Raw genomic sequence first — 10,513 nt, forward strand, 5'->3', positions numbered from 1 at the left:
GATTCATAAATATGCATGCATTTGAGCTTTCTAAAGATCTGTGCCAATCAAATGAATCAGCTGGTACTTCTCCACATCTTCTTTCGGACATTATTTTCTAGATCCACCAATACTCTTTACAAAGTATATAAAACCGATTAGACCAAAAGTATATAAACCGAGCCTATTAATATTTAGAACTATGCGAAGCTAGTTATTTTTTCCACATCGAAGATATAATGTACTATAAACACTTTTGAGCATTAATCCAAAATTGTACTACCCCATATCATTTCTTTTCCTTCATTGTCTTTGCACAGTTATACACAGAAAACTCATGAACCTAACTCTTATGGAATTTAAAACTATAGTTCCATAATGTGAAATTCTTCTTTCTGTCAATACTATTTAGTAAATGATCTATGACTTCTATCAAAAACCAATACAACTCGTCTATCACTAACGATATGGTCAAGAGACAAGAATGTTAAGAGTATTAATAAGAAAAGACATAACTAAAAAGAAACAAGAAAAGAGGATAACCACACAATATGAATAAATCACCTAACGAGTTTTCGGATTTTTCATATAAATACAACATCCTTTTCACTTAACTCTTCGCTATTCATTTTGTAATAATCATCCATATTTTCCACTTGAAGATGCAAAGTGTAGAAACGCCTTTCCCCTTGAGACCTTGAAGATGAACATCCACAAGAAACCCATCTTCTTCTAGTCACTGTGTTTAGTTTCATCGGACGATGAATGTGAACCATTTTTTCGTTTTCTCCGAGCCTAGTCGCGGAAACGGCGGAGACATAACGGGGACTGCCTTTGGTTGTGGCTTAACGTAATGATTTGATCCAATACACCAAGAGTTCTTACTTCTTCTGTCATAACTTCTTCACTTGCTCATGTGCTTCAAGCTCCGTGAAACGGTCGCAGGAATACTTAACCTTTTCTGCAAGAAAGTAAAGGAAAATGATTATCAGCATTATTCGTCGACTAAATGGTAACAGCTGCAAAGACAAACTTATTTATTCTGTTTAGTTTCATGGAGTTGCCACTTCAAATTAACTGATATGGTATATCACTAACTCCCTTATATATACACGGACAGTGTAAAAGAAATAAATCTATGTTGTTACTTCTTCTTTCTTTTTTGAGCAATCCATGTTGTTACTTATTAATAAGAAACTATATGTTTCTATCATACTATAAAAAGAAATATTTAGGTCTTTACAAAGGGCATAGGTGATAGGTGACACGAGCCAGAGCCTATGCTCCACACATGAAGTAGGCCCAATCACCAATAGCTATATTGGACAAGAATCCAAACAAGAGTTGTACATGTATAACTATAATAAGATTTTTGCTTACATATTGAAAGATGACTCAGCTTGGAGAAATTGTTGGAAGCTCGTGGGAACCAGGTGGAAGATGCTTTGGGCGTCGTCTTCTCCCCTATACATAAGCAGCTTCATTATCTTAAATAAATCCTACCTCTTTGTTTAATACACAAATCCATTACAATATTCATTAATTAGGCCAACTTATATATATATATATCTAACCTAAAATATGTTATAGTTTAGTTATTTTCCACGAACTGGTCAAAAATATTCCCAAACTTTAAATGTGAGTCAATGAGGTTTCATATATTCTTAGAGTGATCCAAATTTCCAAACAAATATAATATGTTGAAAACGACAATTATCATCCTGTAAATTCAGTCTTATTTGATATCAATATGTTTTAAGTTTTTAACCAAGCGAAAGAAACCCGTCTCTCTAAACCAATATATTTTCATTGTTTATTTAACAAAAACAAAACCAAATCCAATGAATTTTTTCATTTTTAATATGATGATGCCCTCAGTTGATGATATTTGTAGGGTTTTTTTTCTATTTAACTTGGAAGTATACCTAGTTTATGGAAAAATCTAGAGTAATTCTAAAGGAAAAGTGTAGTTTACAAATGGACTCTTTTTCGGGTATTCAAAGTTATAAGTATAAATTCATATCCGCGTGAACACGTGTTGGAATATGTAGAGGTGTCTTTGAACCCATATTGCTTAGTAACCCAAATCTCATAAGACCACCATCAAGTGGTTATATAGTAGTTGTAATGCAATACAATCCTTTTGTCTTTCATCATCTTAATTAATGATACACCAAACATAATAACCTGTTAGGTATTAACTATATTTTTTTTTACAAGTATTAACTATATATAATAACAAAATTTCTAAAATAAAGAATAGCAGGCCTACTTCTTGCAGTAAAAGCTTTTGCCAGGCAAAACATATTTATATTAATTTTTGTAACCGGTATTGTTGTATCGAAGCGTAGAGAACCAAAAACTTAATTGATGTTATATCTTTACATAATAGACAGTCGATAGCAAACGTTTTGGAAGCTCGTGGAAATCAGGTGGAGGATGTTTTTGGGCGTCGTCATCGCCCCAAACGTTTTGGATGTTGTAAGCCTATACATGCATCTTCATAATGTAAGCCTATACATAAGCATTTCGAATTTCTTTATCTTAATAAATCCAGCTTCATTATTTAAAACAACAAGTCGATTATAATATGTATTAATTAGGTCAACTTACTGATTGATCTGAGGCTAGAAGACATGAAGGGAGATGAGAAGAAAAAAAAGTTGATTTTCTTACGACGGTACCGCTCACTAGCATTGTTATTAAGCTTCTTCTTTTTTGTGGTAACTTGTTATTAAGCTTCTTGACTGGACAACTAGGCTAAATCACGTTAGATATTTGGGTCTGGGTAAGGCAAATTCAAAAAAAAATGGTTCATAATGAGTGAACACTTGTGCCACGTTTAATTTACTGCAAATAAAAATTTTTTTAAAAACGTGATGGACACCATATTTGTATGATTGATCGATTGGGAAGTCCTGAAATACGAAAAGAGATTTGCAAGAATTATTTTTAATACGATGTGAAGTAGATCAACAAAAAAAAAAAAAGCCTCCAAAAGATTTGTCATTAGTTGTTACCGGATTTTGGAACATCGCATCAAATAACTAAGATTCTGGGAGACTGAACTAGGCTACGCCTGGGTATCTCGGGTATCGGTTTGATTCGGCTCGATTTGGGTATTTCGATTATTGGGTAGTTTGGATAGGGAGTTAGATGATCCATTTTCTACTTGACTTATTTTTGGTTCGGTTCGGATAGTTTTGGGTTCGGTTTGGTTCCGATAGTAAAATTAAGACCGGAAAATACCCAAAAAATTGGTTCTCATTTGGTTCCGGCTCGGTTTATTTCGGGTAGTTCGGTTATTTCGGGTAGTTCGGTTATTTTGGGTAGTTTAGATATGTCGGGTTAAATATCGGTATTTTAGGTAAAATAACAAATAGTTAGAATAGATAAAAATCTTGAATATTTTGGATATTTCAGATAAAAATATACGGATACTTTTGGATTGTTCAGATACTTTGTAATAATTTATTTTTCTTCAAATATTTCGGATACTTTTAATAAAATTTTAAATTATAAATATATATATTTGTTTATGTTATATGTATATATATTAATATTTTATATATTCAGGTACACGTTTGGTTCTCGGTACGATTCCGGTCCAGTTCAGTTATTTCGGATATAGAAATATAAGAATCATTCAGATATTTGAGGGGTTCAGTCTGTTTCCGGTTATTTGGTTCGGTTATTCGGTTCCAGTTTTTTTTGCACATGCCTATACTGAACCCATCATGTGAATTTGTTTCCATAAAAATTGATAATTATGTCCAGCATTTTGTTGAGTGGTCATGTTCGATCTACCTATTACGCAAAATTAAATCATATTGGTCATGGAAATTAAACTTTTACTCTCAACCCATTTAATATCTATTCACTGAATGCATTTTTTTGTGAATTAGTCTGATTTTTTTCATAGATCTGGAATATTCCAGGTTAATATAAAATTAGACAATTATGCTTTATATATGTATATCTTCTATAATAATTTTGATATTATTAATAATATATATCATGCAAGACTTAAAATATTTTAGAGGCGGTAATAAATACAGAACAATAGTAATTATGTTTTTTACTTTTGGAAAAGCATCTATGAGAATGATACATTTTTTACGCTGATTTATTATGATATTACACTTATGAGAAGATTACATAGACGATTCGGCAACCGACAATACTACATGATTTATGAGGATTTAAGCCTGACCGGATTTACTTACACCTTGTTGAAGATCCTTGTAAGCCTTTCTTTCTTAGTCTGCATAATTATTTAATAAATCGTTTTCCGGTAATTGAAACCTGGACCTTATATAATGTGTAATTTGCAAGAAATTGCATAACATGGAATCGAACTCTAAGTCTGAGTGTAAAAGCCTTTAAACTTTAACCATTAGGATACGATACTTCCAAAAGAATGATACTTTTATAGTTCATTTTTTGTTAGTTTTTGCAATCTGGTTAATTTGTATTTCTCTACTATTATCTCTGTTTTAATTTTGAAATTTAAAAGTTTTGCCCACTAATTAAAGAAATATTAATTATAACTTTATCTTTGATTATTTATTTCATTATTTTGTCAACGAACAATTTTTAGACGTTTTTAGCAAGTCAAATGTAACAACCAATGATAATTAATCATTAAATGTCATCTCGAATTAAACATATAAACAAAGTCATCTTTTATTATTGTTTAGTAAAGATACACGTTTTAAAATGTTGGTAAAATAATTAATAAGTTTAATCAAAAGAATAGTGTAATAATGTTGTGATATTTATGAAAGAAGAAATTAATTTATTTTTTGCCGACAAAAAAAAATTATTTATCATTTTGAAATTAGAACCTTTTGACCAAAACAAGTTTTGACAACACAAAATAAAATAATAAAGTGGTGGCGACATCACTTGTCTCACACCAAATAAACCAAAAACAAATGGAGTGGCATATCTCCAAAATCAGTGAATAGCCAATCAAATGGCTTCTCATTAATTATGTATGACCTTAACTTTTTTAATAATATGGCATTATCATCTATTAACTAATAAGTGCCAATTTCACCGGCTCTTCTGAAAACATTATTTTGTCTTTTTATTATTATTATTATTATTTTTTTTTGATAAACAAGTCTTTTCTTATTTAATACACCAAAACTCAACTAATGGAACTTTCGTTACAATATAAACAAAGAGTAGAAGACATTGGATCCGACTGGTTACTGCTCTAGCTTTGGATATTTTGCTGTAGAATATAAGTTTTAGGTTTTGTGCTATATCTTTAATTTTTTACTGTAGAATATAAACTTTAGGTTTTTTGTGTTGTAATTTTAATGTTTTGCTCTAGATTTTTTGATGTAGAGTCTAAACCGTAGATTTTTTTTGTATCTTTAATTAGATTTTTAATGTATAATTATAGAAATTTGGTTATGGATTTTTAAATTATAAGTTTGACTAAATATTAAGTTGTGATTCAAAATTAAAAAAAAACAAATGGATAAATTAAGAAACATAAATATAACCTATTATTGTATAATTATAAATGATTTTTGTGAAATATATAATATATATATGATATATAATCATTAAATTTGAAATTAAACTTTATTTTTATATTTATATGCTATACATAATCTTTACTTAATAATTATAATATTCTAGTCATTTATATACATATATTTATATATTTATTATATATTTAGTAGAGAGATAGAGCACAATATTTGTCAAAAGAAAGAAAAATCATTCTCAAAGCACTTAAACTAGTGCTCTAGAAAACTTGCTGTGCAAAATCGTATATTGCAAAGTTTATTATGGCTGTAGGTTTCAAAAACTAAATTACAGAAACAAGAATGTAGTGGTAATAAACTAGACAAAAACTAAATTTTATTGCTGTAATAAGAATGTAGTGGTAATTCTATTAGTAATCGACCACTACCTTCGACAAAAAAAAAAAAAACAGAAACAAGTCTAGATTATAACGCTTGGTCAAAATGAAGAAGAGATGGCTTAAAGAAATAAGAACAAATTAATATCTGAAGGAGTTTCCATGTTCCTCATACAAGTACAATGTCCTTTGACTTAACTCTTCGCAAATTAGCTTGTAACTATCAGCCTTGCCCACTTGAAGATGCAAAGTGTAGAAAAGTCTTTCTCCTCGAGAACTCGAAGATGAAACATCCACAACAACAAAACCATCTTCTTCTAATCCATTCAACACGTTATATATCGAAAACTTATGAATCTTGGACGATGAGATTTGGACCATCACTTCGTTGTCTCCATGCTTAGTCGCAAAAACGGTGGAGACATAACTAGCAACCGCTTGTGGTTGCGGCTTAATGTAACGGTCAGTGTCTCTTTGACCCGATACTCGCCCCATGAGGTCTTCCTTCTTTTGAGTTAGCTTCTTCACTTGCTCTTGCAGCTCCGGTATGTACTTCACGGTCCGCAAAACCGTCTGAGGAATACTTAGCTTCTTCTGCAAGAAAGCAAGGACAAAAAGAAAGGGTTAATAATATTCTTCTTATCATTTGGTTTTTGATATAAAACACATTAATGACATATCAGATCAGCTACTTACCAGTTGATCAGAGGCTGGAAGACATGAACGAAGAGTTGAGAACAAAGAGTTGATCTTCTTGCGACGGTTACGCTCATTAGCATTGTGACAAAGCTTCTTGATCATGACCGAATTGTTGTCAATTCCATTTACCTCGGACGAAACAGAAACCCCAAAGCTGGTCTCATGATGAGCCACTCCATGCGTATTTGGTACCGGAAAATCAAGAAACGACGTGGCGTTGGTGGAGTAGCTCTCGTGCTCTCCAGTCAATTCCATCCCAAATTTTGGAACAATGCAGGGCCCAATTCGCACATTTTAGCTTGATCAAAGACAAGTTTTCTAGATTATGTTTTCTCTTGAATCTGTTTTTGGTTGTAAATGTCCAGCGACATAGATACATATATATACGTGTGTGATTGCGGATAGTAGAGCTAGCCAATTAAACAAACAAATACATCTATGTTGTCAAATGGAAGTTAAAGAAACCATATTATAAGTGTTTTTGAAGTGTTATACGACCTAGTAAGAGAAATCATGTTCTGAGCATATACCACGAGCATATACCCAAAAGCCCCATCTCATTGGAATAGGGTTATGTATAGGGAATGTGATATATGGGGCAGATACTTATGGGGTTCATTGGATTAGAGATCTGAAAGATTTTGTTTTTCCAAATGTTCTTGTATTGAATTTAGCATGTATAATATTATGTAAAATTGATGGTGTTATTGAATTAGTTATTTATACAACTTCGCTAAAAGTTATTGGAAATAAGAATTTCATCAATGTGGAAGCCTCTTTAATCCAGTGGTTTGACTAAGGGTTCATTAATACTTCTACACCAGGAGGTCTGGGGTTTCGCAAATTATGCAGATTATGGAGAAAAAAGGTTACAAGAGGTCTTCAGCATGGTGCAGGACGTATCATCGAACATGGATCTCATAGGGCGCCTCGGAGTGATGGAGTCAGACGTGCATTCTCTTATGATGGTAGAATTGTCGGCTGTAGAATCGTCTATGTAATATTTCTCATCGTTGTAATAGCATAATTAATGAGACGTTAAAAAAAAAATTTCATCAATAAATTTACCAAGTTAAATTTGAAAGTATTTTAAAGTTAATTTTAATTAAAAGTTAATGAATCCAGACTGTATTCAAAGTTCTTTTCAGTATTTTTTTTTACTTATTATTGGGTTCACCCTCTAGGGTGAACCTAGAGGTTCACCAACCAATATGATTTTCTTATTTCATATTCGATATCTTTTAAAAAAAGAAATAAAATATTGTCAAGTTATTGTACGTTTTTTAATAAAAAGTAAATCAATAAATAAAAAATAGTAGTAACTACAGAAAAAATAATTTTAAAAAAATATTTTTAAAGTCGCCAGCAAAACACTAACCCCTAAATCCTAATCACTAAATCTTAAATCCTAAACCCTAAACCCTTGGATAAATCTTAAACTCTAAATCAAAATACTAAACACTAAAACACTCAAGGGTTTAGGGGTTAAAATTTAGAATTTAGGGTTTAGTGTTTTAGTGTTTAGTGTTTTTGATTTAGAGTTTAAGATTTATCCAAGGGTTTAGGATTTACCCAAGGTTTAGGGTTTAGTATTTAAGGTTTAGTGATTAGGATTTAGAGTTTAGTGTTTTACAGACGACATTAAAAATATATTTTTTAAAAAATTTATGTAGTTACTACTATTTTTATTTATTTTTTACCTTTTTTATTTTAAAAACATAATATAAATTGACAATATTTTGTTTTCTTTTTAAAAATATCGAATATAAAATAATGAAATCCTATTGGTTGTTGAACTAGAGGTTCACCCTATGGGGTGCACCCAAGAATAACTCTATTTTTTTTTTACCTTTTTTAGTTTCAATAGTTTTAAAAAAATGAAAATCCTTAAAATGAGAATCAAAATTCATCAGAAATCAAATAGTATCATTTTCCATTTCAGTAGAAAATAAAGTTTGACAAAAAATATTACATCTAATTAATTTGTAAAATTGAAAATCAGATGCTCAATTTCATACATTTACATAATTGAAAATTGAAAATCAGTCTCTTTTTGTTGTTGTCAAAAAAAAAACATATCTAGCTAGTCAAATTTTAAAGCTAAATTATTTTGAAAATATTATATTTGAAAATAGATATAAACCAAGTAAACTTAAAGAAATTAATCACTTTCTTTAATTCATCATTATTAAAGCACTCAAAATATTTGGAACTTAAAAAAAATCATCAATTAGAAAGTAGGCTTTTATTTTTATTTTGTTTTTAAATTCCACCAAATTATACAAATATCTTGAAAGTCCACGTAATCTTACCAAATCTAAAGAATTCTAAAATAATCCCTAATTTAATAAACCTTCCTTATATAAGTTTCTTGAATCATTCCCTAAACTTAGTATTTTATTATGATAGTAAAAGAGTTCATCAACGATATGTATGGAGATCAATTAGCTTAGTGTTCAGCAATTATGTGGACATCCATGAGTGTTTTAAAAACCTATTAATATGTTTGAATGAAAACAGAACTACTTTACCGATTTTCCTGTAAATCAGGAAGAGAAGACTTACCTACTTGATTGAATCAACCAATTAAACATAATCTCTTCTTTTGATGTTAAATGTCATTGTAGATAATTTTTTCGTTATAAAATAACTGTTGTTTTCGATTTTTAATCCAAAATTTATTAATTCTATTCAGCAAATTATTTTTCTATTGATTGAAATATTGTTAAGTGTATAGGTAATTATGATTTATATATAAAAAAATTATTTGTTTCTTTAATCTGTGTGCATAAACCTAAAACGACACTTAAAATGAAACAGATGGAATATAACTTACTACTAACGAAATATTTTATTCTTTGTCAAATTCAAAAAGATGAAAACTCGTACATTTTGTTACTATAATTAGGACAGATGTTTAAATTATTTTCATGAGAACTAAAATTTCAAAATATCAACAAACCATGACATATTATATATAGAAAAAGACAAAAACCCCCCTAAATTTACGGATTGTTATCGGTGGAAGAAGCTCTTCGTCCCATATTATTCCATGTTATAACTTTTTTTTTTGGTAAAATATAAAGATATTATTACTAGTTTTAGATTTTTGACAGAAATACAATGAGAACAAAAATCAGAAGAAAATAAAATAAAAACTAGACATCAACTCAATCTAATTTAAGCAAGGACAGACACAACACAATAAACGCTATCTAGGGGCTTCTACCAATCCGCAAATCGCTTGCCGCAAAAGAAAGAGTTACAGTTATAACGAGAGCTGGAACCCGGTAATATTGGCTTCCCCGATGATCCACTCTTTAAGAATTAACTCAACTAAGAACAGCTCGCTAATAACATCTTAAGCATCCACCCACGAGAACAGACAATCACGCCAGAGGACTAGCACACCCGCATCAACAAGACGAGCGTATAACTTGTCAGCAGATACGTAAACGATTGCAACTTGTAAGCAAATACTAGTAATATATGCTTTGCAAAACACTATATATATATATTATATTATATATACACACATATATACAGAGCCGTGCTTACCCTTTGTTGAAAAAGGCAATGGCCTTGGGTTCCATAATTATTAGTTAATATTTAGGGCTTCATTTTATATATAAATGCATTAGTTAGTGTTATATATATTACATATATACTGTACATAAAAAGTTCGATTGTATATATCTTTCTTTTTTTCTAGATTTAGTTTGAATTCTCTTTTTAGATTTCAATTATAACATAGTCATTATATCTACCATTTTAGTTTTCTATGAACATACCCAATCTTATATGAAAAGATCATTTGAGAAAAAAATTGCCTAAATATTGTGAAAAGCAAAATTGCCTTAGACCCTGAAAACGTTCGCGCGACACTATATATATATATATATTATATAATAATGTGGTATACCGATATCTAGGGCAGTTACTTAATTGCTA

The 10,513-nt window shown here is 30.1% G+C and overlaps 1 pseudogene; it reads right to left on the reverse strand.

Annotated features, from left to right (window-relative positions):
* Positions 1-5,988: 5,988 nt before the first annotated feature.
* On the reverse strand, positions 5,989-6,855 carry LOC106424966 (annotated as a pseudogene).
* Positions 6,856-10,513: the final 3,658 nt, after the last annotated feature.

This window comes from Brassica napus, unplaced genomic scaffold (assembly GCF_020379485.1).
Source record: "Brassica napus cultivar Da-Ae unplaced genomic scaffold, Da-Ae ScsIHWf_2271;HRSCAF=2926, whole genome shotgun sequence".
Taxonomy (NCBI): domain Eukaryota; kingdom Viridiplantae; phylum Streptophyta; class Magnoliopsida; order Brassicales; family Brassicaceae; genus Brassica; species Brassica napus.